Source organism: Lygodium microphyllum, chromosome 15 (genome assembly GCF_053477565.2).
Source record: "Lygodium microphyllum isolate KBCC chromosome 15, Lygodium_microphyllum_v1.1.10, whole genome shotgun sequence".
Classification (NCBI taxonomy): Eukaryota; Viridiplantae; Streptophyta; class Polypodiopsida; order Schizaeales; family Lygodiaceae; genus Lygodium; species Lygodium microphyllum.
Genome location: NC_141149.1, coordinates 131,117,062 through 131,131,670, shown reverse-complemented (window position 1 = coordinate 131,131,670; position 14,609 = coordinate 131,117,062). Strand labels below are relative to the sequence as shown.

Sequence of the window (14,609 nt, the reverse complement as noted above, 5' to 3'; positions counted from 1 at the left end):
CATAGTGCACAGAAACATCCTTGTACAGCTAGTTTTTGACTTGTAAGCAGTATAGAGGTAAAAGTATTGGCAATAGCAGTCTCATTGTATGCAAGAATGCTGAACATAGTCTGGCATCAATCCTCTATATGCAGGCAGCAGCGAGTAGTCTTGAGTAGAAGTAGTCAATATCTTGTAATCTGTGGGGCTGCCCAAGCTTGCCTTTTCGAGCTGAAAAGAAATTTGGCAGATTTATTATTGCTCACCAATCTATTCATCTTGTTTATTTGTATGATTGATCGTCTATCCTGAAATTTAACAAGGACTTCTGTGGTTGCGACATTGCTTTCATAAACCCTTCGACATCTTTGGTGAACCCGACGTGAAAGCGTCGCAGAAATTTCAGGATGGGAGACACTTCAGCCTCTATTTCAGCTTCTTCTACAATTCCAGCTACCTCTACTTCAGCTCCATCTATGACTGCTGCGTCAAGTACTTCAACGGAGGATCTAAAACAGATTTTGCAGAATATGTCCATGTATATGCAGCTCCAAAATCAGCAAACACAATTGTATATGCAGCAGCAACAACAATTGCATCAACAACAGTTGTCTCAGCAAAGGCAACTCTATTCGGAGCAGGAAAATGCAAACAGCGCAACTAAGGCTATTGAAGCAGTTGAGAGTGAGAAGAAGCTATTTGATGGGCGTAATGTTTCGGCATATTTGAAGACATATGAAATCAAGATGGGGTTTTTTGGAGTTCCTGCTGGACTTATGAGTAAGTACTTCCTTCGTCTTGTCACACCTGCTTTGAGGACAAAAGTGACTGATCTATTTATTCAAAATACACATTGGCAAGATTTTAAGAAGGCTCTAAAAGAAGAATACTTCCTTGAGGACTTTGGTATGGCTACTCGGCGGTCATTCCGAGAGTGGGTCTACATGCCAAACAAAGGTCTTGCTGCTTCAGAGTTGATTCGAGAATTCGAAGAGAGGTATAGTCAGCTTGATGCTATTGAACAAAGAGCATTGGATGTTGAAAAAGTTGAGCTTTTCTTGCAAGCTGCAGATCCTTCTCTTCAAGAAGAATTGGGTGAGCTTCTTGAAGATTGCACGAAGCCTATGGGTCTTAAAACTGATTGGCAAGATGCTCAGGATGCAGTCTCGACTTTGACCAAGAGGAGGATATGGAAGAATCGCCTACAGAATGGTTCCATGACACCTACACCATCATCTGCTCCTATGCCTACTTCTATCCTTGTTATTTCTTCTCCTCCTCAGCCAGTTTCTTGGCCTATGCCAGTGCCTACTATTTCCACTCCACCTATTCCTCCTGTTCCATGACCGATGCCTACACCTTCTGCTCCAAAACCATCCGCTCCATCGGTGCCTACCTCTATTGATGACATAATCAAAGGCATCACAGATTTGACACTTGAGTCAGTCAAAGCAGAGTTAGTGGGAAAGTTGAAGGAGCAGTTTGCTTCAACTGTGCCTACTACTTCTTCTAGTGCTCCTACTGCACCTAGGAGTGCTCCTAGTGCTCCTAGGAGAGATCGGAGATGTATTTGGTGTGATAGTACGGAGCATCAGCATTGCAGGGATTGTGACTCTTTCCAGGATGCAAGGAGGCAGAATTTGGTATATTGGGGGCAAGATGGTAAGATTTGGTTGACTGAGACAGGAGCTCCACTTGCTACCAACTTTGGTAAAGGTGGAATGAAGAAGTTAGTGGAGGACATGGCTGCGCGTACTTCTTATGTGACGGCTAGAGGTGATGCTTCTGCATATGGAGTACAGATTGAGAAGGGATCGGAGATTCAGTCCGCACTATGGACTTATGCTATGGAGACTGCAAACAAGGGGAAAATTCAGCAAACTGTTTTGACTAGCACAGACTCTAGCATCAGATCAGAGACAGGTTGGGACTCGCCTGTTGACAGGTATTCTATTTATGCTTATTTGGCTAAATCTCATGGTGCAGATGTATTTGTTGAGGAAAAGCGTAAGAGGGATGAAGAAAATCCAAGTGCAACTAAGAAGACTAGAGGGGGTGAGTTTGTTACTCCACCTACTGCAGGACCGTCTTCACGATCAGGGCCAGATCGACAGATGGAGGATGCTCAAAAGAGAGAAAAGAGGCAAGAGCCTAGAGAGAGAAAGCAGCCAGGATTCAGATTGATGTCCGATATTGAGACATCTACAGACATGAAGAAAATCTTTAATGATAAGATACTTGGCAGTGAGGTGACTTTCACTATTTCTGAGATTTTGGGCATCTCAAAAAGAGAGTTTCAGGATCAGTTTCAGGAGATCCTGAAGAGGAAGAGACATGCATTGGCTACCACTGATACACAGGGAGTTTTGATTGGAGAGTTGGATGAGGATGATGATGAGGTTATGGTTGATAATGCTTCTGTTTTGCCACAGGTAGAGAAGAGGGTTCAGCCTATGCATTATGCTGAAATTGATGAGCCTGTTTTGATACCGCGTAGTCACTTTTCGCGGAGCCATTGGGCTAGGGCAACTACAGAGACGATGGTAAAGATTGGAGAGAAACAGGTGCCTTATGTTGCATTGGTTGATCATGGTTCAGAGATTAATCTCATAGTTCATGGAGTTTATGAGAGTAACAGATGGCCTATGGATGTAGAGCATGGGTGGCGTATGAGAGCCGCCAACAATACTGCAGGTGATTTATATGCTGCTTGCCCTAGTGTCAGGGTTTCTATTGGTGATGTAGAGGAGGATTTTCATTTCTTTGTGCAGGATTCATGCTCGTATCCCATAATTCTTGGATAGCCATTCATTACAGAGATGCGCATGGAAACAAAGGTCATGGATGATGGATCTGCTTATGCACGGATTCGCAATAAAGATGGTATGAGAGCAGTTCAGTTTATGACTGTATGTGTGAACCATATTAGAAACAGGGATACTCTCAGAGATGCACCCTTACCCACTGTGAGGGATTCGGGTTTTCATTAGGTACCGCCGTTTCGCGAGACGACGGTGGTACAAAGGAGAGGAGATTGGAGTTCTCGCCTCTTGGCATCAGTGTTTTCTCCTCCGGTTATGTTGGGATTTCAGCAAACAGTTCGATGAGCTATCAGAAGACTTCTAGGTTGTCTAGAGCTGCCAGGTAGTATATATGCAGGAAGGAGAAAAATTTGAAAAATGCAAGAATTTTGGAGGATGATGAGCACATAGATGGTATGTATGACAGTGTGATTTGTGCAGATACGATGACAGAAATGGGAGATATGCTGAAACCTGATATGATGAATTGTCATGGTAATGTATTAGTGCAGTCCCTGGACATGTTTCATGAAATTGCAGATTTTATGTCACAGATTGAGTCAGAGGCTGAGGTAACTCAGCAAAGAGTGTTGAGTGCTGAAGAAATTCAGCAAACAGAGTTTCCAGCTGGTTATAATCAGCTTTCAGAGAGACAGAGGGCTGAAAATTTTCAGCCAACAGAGTTTACTGTTGAAATATTTCAGCATTCAGAGTTTGGGGCTGTTTCTATGCAGTCCATAGAGCAGAGGGCTGAGAATATTCAGCCATTGGAGTGCAGAATTGCTGATTTACAGCAAGGTTTATGTAATGCAAAAGAGCATAATGAAGCCAGGGTTGACACGAAATACAAAACTGTGGATAAGAAGGTGAAGCCGGTTGCTGTACCGCTTCCACCTGACAGTGATCAGCAAATAGAGAAGGCTGCTAAATAGCAAATTTTGAGGAATCCGGAGCATATTGGTCATAAATTTTCAGCAGAGACACTTGCTGAATTGAAAATTGGAAATGGTGATTTCTTGTTACCCATAGAGAGGCAATGCTTTCAGGAGATGCTTGAGCGTCATGGAAGGGGATTTGCTTTTGTCCCACATGAGATTGGATGTGTGAATCCTGATATTGTTGCTCCTATGGTCATTTTTACTATTCCTCATATTCCATGGAATCTCCGACCTATTCCAGTGCCTAAAGCACACTTGCCAAAGCTGATTGATTTATTGAATGAGAAAATCAGGATGGGAATCCTTGAGCCTTCATCTGCACCATACTCAAACAGGTGGTTTACAGTTCCGAAGAAGAATGGTACTCTTCGATTTATTCAGGACATGCAGCCAGTGAACAGAGTTACTATCAGGAATATTGGTATAGGTCTAGTTGTGGATGAGTTTGCAGAGGCATTTGCTGGACGTGCCATCTATTCTTTGGGTGATTTGTATTCAGGATATGATCAGTTTCAGCTGGCTTTGGAAAGCAGGGACATAACCACCATGAGAACTCCTATTGGGCTTGTCAGGATGTGTACCTTGCCTCAAGGTGCCACTAATTCTGTTGCGCATATGATGAATGCCATGCATAAGGTCCTTCGTGATTACATACCTCAGCTTACTATGCCTTTCTTGGATGATGTGCCCATTAAGGGGTGTGCAGAAGAAGAGAAGAATGAGAGCCTAAATGAGCAGGGATGCAGATACTTTGTGGCTGATCATATTTCAGCATGTGAGAAGGTTTTGGCCAGGTTAGAAGAAGTGAACTTGACACTTTCAGGGCAAAAATCTGTTTTTGGAGTGAATGAGGTTGTCATTGTTGGGCATATGTGTGGATATTATGGCAGGAAACCCTCACTTGATAAGGTGAATGCTATAGGCAAGATTGCAGAGTATTGTTCTACCACTTCAGAGGTACGGAGATTCATTGGTGCTTGTGTGTTTTATATGATTTGGATACCTCATTTTGCACACATAGCAGATTGTTTGTATCAGCTGCTTCGAAAGGGGCAGAAATTCTATTGGGATGAGAGCCACACTAGAGCCATGCGAAAATTGAAGAAGTTATTGCAGAATGCTCCTACTCTCAGGAAAGCGGATTATAATTGTGATAGGCCTATTGTATTGACAGTTGACACTAGTCCAATTGGCATAGGTTGGGCTGTGGGTCAAGATGATGCAGATGGAAATAGGTATGCTATTCGGTTTGGGGCGAAAGTCCTAAACGAGAGACAGAGGAGATATCCGCAAATCAAGAGGGAGTTATTGGGGATTGTCATGGCTCTCAAATGTGACAAGGAGTACTTTACTGGAGCTTCAGTTGTGGTAGAGACAGATTGCTTGCCATTGATTGGTATGATCACGAGTTGCTCTACTCCGGATATAGCTATGTTGAGATGGATTGCATACATCAAGTCATTAAATCCGGAATTTAGACACATAGCAGGAAAGGATAACCCAGTGGCAGATATGTTGTCTAGAGCCAGATATGATGATGAGGAGACTCTACTTGCAGAAGAGGATGATGCAGAAATTTCAGCCACTATGGTTGATCATGTTTGTCATGTCTATGATATTATGGCTTTCACAGAAGAGCTCTATGTTGGAGATTGGTTGCAGATTGGCAGATACCTTAGTACACTAAGCAAAAGACATGAATGGACAGATGAAGAGTTCAAGAAGATCAGAAGGAAAGCTTATGGTTATTTTCACAAGGACGGATTTATTTGGAAGCATCCGAAGAAAAGAGGCGGATTACCTTTGCGGGTTGTCTGCGATAGAGAGACACAGTTACAGGTGATGAGAGAGTTTCATGAGAGTCCTTGGGCTGGTCATAGAGGAGTATGGGCTACTTATGAGAAAATCAAGGAGAAATATTGGTGGAAAGGCATGTATAGAGATGTTTCTCACTTTGTTGAGACTTGCAGAGACTGCCAGATGTATTCAGTAGTGCATCATAGAGATGAGCTTCATCCGACCTATCCACTATGCATTCATTATAAGTGGGTAATTGATTTGGTTACCATGCCTATGGGTCTATGGCAGATGAGATACATTGTTTTGGCTAGAGAGGATCTTACTAATCATGTTGAGGGCAGATCTTTGAGAACGAAGACCACTAGTGCAGTGTGTAAGTTCTTATTGGAGGAAATTTTCTGCAGGTATGGTTGTGTGGGTAAGATCACTGCGGATCGTGGTGAATTGGATGCAGATGAAGCTAGGGAGTTTTTCTCTCAGCTAGGAATCAAGTTGGCTCTAACTACAGCATATAATCCAGAGGGAAATGGAAAGAGTGAAAGAGGGCATCCGCCGATAGTGAAAGCATTAGCCAAAGCATGCAGAGGACGGATTGGAGAATGGCCAAGACTTCTACCATTTGCTTTATGGGCTGATCGTACGACTCATAGTGTTACCACAGGATATATGCCTGCAGAGTTGATGTATGGTCAGAAACCTGTTATGCCGATTGAGACTTGTGCTTTGACTTGGTCAGTTTTACCTTGGCAGGAGGATTTGACGAGAGAAGAGCTCTTAGCTCTTCGGATTCGATAGTTGGAAAGGAGACCTGAGGATATTCAGCTAGCTATTGACAGGTTGAAAGTTGCTAGACTAAGGAACAAGGACAAGTTTGATAGCAGGCATCGCTTGCGGCCTAGAGCAATAGAAGAAGGAGATTGGGTATTGGTCTTTGATAGCAGCCTTGAAAATCAGCATACTGCACTTCGGAAGATGGTGAAAAGATGGTTTGGGCCGTACATAGTCAGACATGTCTTTGATAATGCAACATATGAGCTGACTGAATTGGATGGGACAGTGCTTAGAGTGCCTATTGCTGGAAAAAGAATCAAGATTTTCAAGAAAAGAGATGATGAGGATTATGCATTGGAAGAGACAGATGATATGGCTGATAATCTTGTTGATCTACCGAAAATGCATAATGAAGAGATTGATTTGTTTGTGGATCTTGATGATAATGATCATGGGTAGTTGGCCCATCCGGAGGATGCGCAGGATTAGAGGGGGTGGATGTCGTATTACTGCGCATTCGAGGTGTGTAAACCACCCAAAAGTTGTGCATGGGATTTGGTACTTTGTACATATTTAGTTGTTGTGATTACATTTATTCTCTGCGTATGAGTATAGTAGCGAGTATGAAGGGTTGCTTTCAGTCTATGTTGAACAGGGTCAAGGAGAGAAGACATTACAATTATTCAAACAAATGCATGAGGAGGATATCTCTTTGGATAGTATCACACTTGTCTGTGCTTTAAAAGCTTGTGGAAACATGGTGGTTGTTGATAAAGGCCAGGAAGTCCATATGGAAATTGTAATGAAACATCTTGAGAATGACATTTTTATTGGCAACACTTTGGTTGACACGTATGCCAAATGTGATTCCCTTTCCAAGGCGTTAAACATTTTTGACAGTCTGCCAGTCCAAGATGTTGCATCTTTTAATGCAATGATAAAAGGATGTGGCACAAATTTAGATGGTAACCAAGCCATAGATCTCTTCAAGTGTATGCAAGAAAAGGGATGTTGTCATGTTCACATGCTTGTTGGGTGCGTGCAGTCATGTGAATTTGGCATGTGAGGGCCATGAAAATGATGTCTTCCTCACCTTCTAAAGATATGTGGATAGGGGCTTTTTCTAGAGCCGTGCTTTAAGGGAAAGGAGCCATGCTTTGGGGGGAAAAAGAGAAGCTTTTGTGTTTTTGAAAAGTGCTTTTGGCAGAACAGGACGAAGACAAAAATGGAGAAGGAGGAAGATGATATTCTACGACTTCAAGGGAAGAAGGACGCTAATCTGGGAGGAAAAAAATGCGCTCTGCAATAGAAGAGATGGGGGAACTAAAACAGAGGAAAAAACTCTGCAATTGGATGGCATGGGGGCGCAGAAATCTGAGGAAGAGTATTCGAGGATTGATGGGGAGGAAAACAGGGAGCGCTGGGGTAGCAATATGGACGTCAAGGACGGCGACGGAAGAACTGTGACGATGGAGGAAAGTTGAGGGGAGTACAAGCTTGTGCCAAATACTCTCTAATGGAGGGTATCCTATATCGATCATTTTCTCTCTAAAAGTACGAAGAGATATGTGCCCCCAAAGTTGAAGAGTTCTGATAGTTGAGCAATGACTATGCTATCACCACCTGCGTGTAGTGGAATTGAAGAGGAGACGATGCTGAGACTTGAATGTTGTTGTCAAGAAGAGGAGAGGGGGGAAATTATGCTAATCTGAGAGGAGAGGAAGGGGAATCGGAGAGAAAGCTCTGCAATTTGGGGCACGGGAGAGGATTGAAAGGGAAGACGATACCGAAAGCGAATAGGGAGGAGACGTCGATACTCAAGATGGTGAAGAGGACACTTGCCATAGCCTTCCGCCGTTCATTGTCGTTCGTCGCTTCATCTTCGTCATCGTCGTTGTCAATTTTCCTGCTGCGGTGCGCTTCGGTTTCGAGAAGTTGTTTCTAATATTTGAGTTTGGCATGGAAGTATCTCTGGATGTGAAAGCTATTGTAGCCCGAAAACCACTGCATCTTTGCAGATTACCAGAAAAGTTAAACCTTGCGGTTTCATCCCCTCAAAGAAAAACTGCAGACTTGCACCTTGTTGGATGCCACCCTGAGGTGTATGAGCCCTGTGATGACTCTTTTGCAGTTGTTGATGCTCTTCTAGCTGATCAAACAAATCTGAGAGAATTGGACCCAAGTTTGTGATTGGAAGTTGGATGCGATAGTGGCTACGTTATTACATCTCTTGCACTTATGCTTGGTGATACCAAAGGAAAGGTGCAATTTCTGGCTACAGATACTAGTGAAGCTACAGTGAACACCACAATCACAACCCTTAAAGCCCACCATGTCCATGCTAATGTAGTTGTTGCAGATCTTGTCTCGGGACTTGAAAAACAAGTAGCTAGAGCAGTGGATGTGCTGATTTTTAATCCTCCTTGTGTACTCACACCAGAAGATGAGGTTGGTGTTAATGGGATAGCTTCTGCTTGGGCTGGTGGTGCTAGAGGAAGGGCTGTCATCGACCGCATGCTGGGAATAGTTGATTCATTGTTATCTAGCAAGGGTTTGTTTTATATGGTGACTGTGACGGCAAACAATCCTGGAGAGATCTGCCAGATCATGAGACAAAAAGGGGTTTGCATCACGAATTGTTGTACAGCGTTATACTGAAGAGGAAAGCTTGCATGTTCTGAAGTTTTTGAGAGAGACTTTGCTGGATTCACCCAAATTTCCTGGACCAACATCTCCATCATATCGGACATCCTTTCTACAGCGCTCACTCTCATGGCTAGTGTCCTTCAAAAACATATAACATAGTGCACAGAAACATCCTTGTACAGCTAGTTTTTGACTTGTAAGCAGTATAGAGGTAAAAGTATTGGCAATAGCAGTCTCATTGTATGCAAGAATGCTGAACATAGTCTGGCATCAATCCTCTGTATGCAGGCAGCAGCGAGTAGTCTTGAGTAGAAGTAGTCAATATCTTGTAATCTGTGGGGCTGCCCAAGCTTGCCTTTTCGAGCTGAAAAGAAATTTGGCAGATTTATTATTGCTCACCAATCTATTCATATTGTTTATTTGTATGATTGATCGTCTATCCTGAAATTTAACAAGGACTTCTGTGGTTGCGACATTGCTTTTATAAACCCTTGGACATCTTACTCACACCAGGAGGATCAAAAATCAGCACATCCACTGCTCTAGCTACTTGTTTTTCAAGTCCCGAGACAAGATCTGCAACAACTACATCAGCATGGACATGGTGGGCTTTAAGGGTTGTCATCGACCGCATGCTGGGAATAGTTGATTCATTGTTATCTAGCAAGGGTTTGTTTTATATGGTGACTGTGACGGCAAACAATCCTGGAGAGATCTGCCAGATCATGAGACAAAAAGGGGTTTGCATCACGAATTGTTGTCCAGCATTATACTGAAGAGGAAAGCTTGCATGTTCTGAAGTTTTTGAGAGAGACTTTGCTGGATTCACCCAAATTTCCTGGACCAACATCTCCATCATATCGGACATCCTTTCTACAACGCTCACTTTCATGGCTAGTGTCCTTCAAAAACATATAACATAGTGCACAGAAACATCCTTGTACAGCTAGTTTTTGACTTGTAAGCAGTATAGAGGTAAAAGTATTGGCAATAGCAGTCTCATTGTATGCAAGAATGCTGAACATAGTCTGGCATCAATCCTCTGTATGCAGGCAGTAGCAAGTAGTCTTGAGTAGAAGTAGTCAATATCTTGTAATCTGTGGGGCTGCCCAAGCTTGCCTTTTCCAGCTGAAAAGAAATTTGGTAGATTTATTATTGCTCACCAATCTATTCATCTTGTTTATTTGTATGATTGATCGTCTATCCTGAAATTTAACAAGGACTTCTGTGGTTGCGACATTGCTTTCATAAACCCTTCGACAACGTCTTAGCAGTCTATCGGAAAGGATATCTATAAAGCTCCACCCGGCACTCCCATGGAATGTTACGGGGTTTGCGATCTACGGCTTTCCGTGTCTGCCACGTAGCGGAAGTATTTCGGCCATTCCTACTTAGGATAGACCTAAATTAGGGTTTTCCTTATTGGTCATTTCCTAATGGCAACTAGCGTTGGACCCAACTTCTTTACGCAGAAACACCAGGTCCGAAGCGGATTCATGCTGCACTTGGTTCATGGAGAATGGGAAACGAGAGGGATGCAAAGCTCAACCTCTTTGCTATAAGGCATAGTCCCATTCCGTTCCCCTAAAACAGCGTAAATCGGGATCTATCATAACTCTAGGTCAACACATCTGTTGTTCGTGTTTTTTGACAATCTTCTCGCTATCCATCGTGATTTGAGAAAAGTTCTCGGCCAACCGGGACTACCCATCCCTAGGACGGACCTATGGTCCATCCTCCGCACTTTCCTTGGGTTATTTTAGTTATTTAATTACCTAACACATTAGTTGGACATGTAGCAATCAGCTTCTTTAATTAACCCATTAGACACTGGTTCTTTCACGTAATCTGATCACTTGACATAGAAAAACAATATCAAACAAGCTCCTTATTAACAGGTTATCATATTTATCTTTGAAATAAAAAGAGTCCAGCCCATAGGCTTATCCATAATTTGCTCGAAGGCTATCCTGCAATCCACAGGGATCACTAATCCAAGTTTCCACCCGTAGACTAGTATGCAGGCCTCAAGATCCAATCCCGAGTCATGTTAGCCTCTTGTGCAGGGCTCGGAAGGTGAGGGATTTACGGCCAGAGACCCCCCTGGCACCCAAGCGTCCTCCTGTTGCAAGTAGCGCTCAATGGAGAGAGCTCTCGCAGTGGGCTCGGTCCACTTTCTCAGCACGGTCAACAACCCCCTTGGTTAGGGTCAAGCACGCAGTCGAGGGTAACTGAAGCTATCTTTCCCTTCAGGCCTTCAACCTGAAGTATAGATATCCATTTATCTTTTAATTCATTGATGAAACAAGGCCAAATAGTGCTCTAAAATCTCTAGCAAGAACAAACATTTCCATTGATCGCTTTTGTTGGCAAACTGCAAAGGAATGAATCATTCTTTTCAAATGCGTCCAGCACTCGATCCGGGATGACTTGTAACTTGGCAAGATCCCCAATATCCTGGGTTAGGGCATACCCTATAAATTCGACTTGGTCAAACCTTAATTTCATTGGTTATTTCAGTTTATCGGTTGGTCTTTAGTTTCCAATCAATCTTCTTTACTCAAGAAAGACACTAAATTAGGATGATTATTCATCTTCTTGCAAGATAACTTGCGTAAGGACCTGTCAACTTTATTGAGAAAACTTGGCCATTCCCTTGTGATCCAATCAAAAGATCATATGACTCCGCACTTGTTGCGCAAGTGTCGCATTGAACTATGAGACTACGGAGTCTTCAGGTTACTTTAGGCTGACGTTGTTAGACCTAGGGTTTCCAAGTTTCATCTTGTAAGATTCTTAGGGACAAACCCTAGCTCACTTTCCAAATATGTTTCACTGTCCCTATATTTCGGTGAAAGTGGGCAAGTATTTAGGGTAAAGGAGTTCAAGTTTAGCAATATGTAGTGATTAGGTTACGTATTAATTCTTAGTGAATTTCTTCGAATTTAACTCATTCTAAACGAGTACTCTGCGGTTTAGGTGTTTCAGGTTTATGCCAATTTGTTTAACTCTAGAAGATAATCACGCAATCATTTCCACTTGACTCGTTGTCTATGCTTAAATTGATTTTTTAACCCTAACTTATCGATTTGAGGTCAGTTACGTTAATTCCAACTAATCTTCCTATACTTTGTGAACAAAATTCATGCTAAACAAGCAACCTTTTTCTTGATGATTTATGCAATTGACAAATGATAATTTTCTAGAGTTATGTATTGTAAGAATCATTTCATGCTTTGCACTTTCCATGATGATTCATTGTGAAGAGGATATGGGTTAATAGTGCGATATGTAGTTTATATATCTAGGCTTTAAACGAAGTATACTATTTTAATGGACAATAATCTAATCTTTTATTCATTTCAATGCATAAAGCTATTTGCTAGAAATGCATTTATGCTTTCTTTATTTTGCATGTTTCATTAAAAGTATTAATGACTAAGCTTCTCCGTTGTAAGCATTTAAGACAAAAAATATATCCTATATTCAACAATTTACCTTGCATGATTGAATTTCAACATTACCAAATAAAAATTAGGAAGGAAAACCTAGGCTTGGGGTGAGATGTCCATGTGGATGCCAGGAGACAGCCCTCTCACAGCTGCGCCTTGGACTTTCTTAGGAGGCATCGCAATTGTAGTCTTTTCGTCGTGGAAGTAGCTTTACAATTCCTTTTGAAATTCCACCGTGGCTCCCTTTTGCAATAACTTGCACCGTCCGTCAGGAGTAGTTTTAGAAGGCTCCCTTCTCGAAAGAAGGGGTGTTTCAAAATCTTTTGCGGATAAGACCCATTAAAGCCATGGGAAGGGCTTAATGGCCTTGTAAAGACTCGCACAAACGAGGAATAAAAAGGTGTGGAATCCCTTACGAGGCTTTTGAGTGGAAAAGGAAGGTGTCAAATGACCCTCAACATTCTTCTTTCTTTTACGTATGGGAAAAGAAACAAGGTGCGGGAGAGTTCCAAGGGGTATTTTTGCATGGGCAAAGAAAGGGCTAAGGTAAAATTTTCTTGGGAGAAAATGGGCCCTAAAGAATCATAAGGGATTTTTCCAAGGGGAAAAAGTGGCCTTAAAGGCTATGGGACTAAGGGGTTTTTTTAGAAAACATGGGGGAAAAAGGAAAGGTCATTTGGAGTAACCTTTTTTTTTGGGGGGGAAACCCTAAGGGAGCCTTAGAGATTTTTTGTATAAAGGGGAAAAAGTAGCCTTTAAAGGCTATCCCTTTCCGAAGGAGGGAAAAGCCTAAGGGGGTTTTTAAAGGCAAACTTGGAGGGAGGGGGGGTAATCTTAAAAGCCATAAGAAGGGGGGCTAAGGGAATTTAAAATCGGGGGGGTGGGGTTCCAAAGCCCAAGGGAAAGGGGGGCTTAAGAGGGTTAAAACACGGGGGGGAGGGGTTTCAAAGCCCAAGGGAAAGGGCTAAGGGGGAAAAGGGGGCTTATGAGGCCCCTTGGAAGCTTCCCCCCCAAGAAGCTTCTAAAGCTTCTATGCCATGTGGGAGGGGGAAGCTCAACGGCGACTTGGCGGCGTTTTGTCAGCTGGGGGGCACGGACTGGGACAACAGAGGCTGACTAGCGTATCAGGCGGCTCCTCCTTGGCCAGGCATCGATTTGCAGGGTCTCCCCTCAGCGGCAGCAGCTCCACGGGGTCCTTCCTTCTCAAAAGGCCTTCTCTCTCTCACTCACAGTTTTTGAATGGCGGCAACACCCCCTTCGTCTTTCCTCAGCGGCAGCAGCAGCCCCATGGTTTAAATAGGGGAGGCGAGGGGGATCCTCCCTCTCCTACGTGTCAACAACATGGCCATATCACACCTTCGAGCTCCACCGAGGAGCTTTTGCATACTTTCTATTTCCCTCCCCCTCCAGCACAACTGTCGGCTGGGGGGGATAATGGGAATAATAATAATAAAATTTGTCATGATACTATTATTTTTCCCAAATAAAATATCATTTGTAGAGACATTTTACGTGTGAAGTTTGAGATGTTACAGAAGAAGATAAAAAATACTTCCTTTTTATTATGGAAAATTCAATTTAGCTTTAAACTTGACTATTGATTCTTGAGTATGCAGATGTGCGTATGATATTTTCCATAGAATTAAGAATACACATTGAATCATTAAGTGAATTAAGTATGTTACAGTGAATGATCCATCTCATCTTCAGTGAGATCAGCCCTTGCTAAACTATCTACTTCTAGGTCTATGTTACCAAGAGGTAAGGAAACAAATAAGTCTATCCCACTATCAGATGTGTTGCTATACTGCTCAATAACTTCATCATCATCAACCACATTATTGTCCTCTTTTGCATTTCTTTGAACATCCTTGCGAGGTTCATCTTGTATTATATCACGCATATCATCCATTATGGTCTCATCATGTACATCATCATTAATTATTGGATTGTCATCTGCTATCTCTATGTCGGTAATATTACCATATATTGGTTTTGAATGATTGGATATAGAGATGACATACCACCATCGGTTATTGCTTATCATTGGATGATACACAACCTATATTTAAAAAACAAAAGCAAGAAACTTAAATACTTATTGTATTGTGTATATATATCACATGTATACATATTAAAAATTTAGCTTTTATATATATACCTGCTCGCATTGTTGAGGTAGTACTAATGTGTCATTCTTGTTTTGGTGAAATTTTGTAGAG

General features: G+C 42.3%; 1 pseudogene; it reads left to right on the top strand.

Moving 5' to 3' along the window:
• The first annotated feature begins 7,647 nt into the window (after nucleotides 1-7,647).
• Nucleotides 7,648-9,089, top strand: LOC148025075 (uncharacterized; annotated as a pseudogene).
• Nucleotides 9,090-14,609: the final 5,520 nt, after the last annotated feature.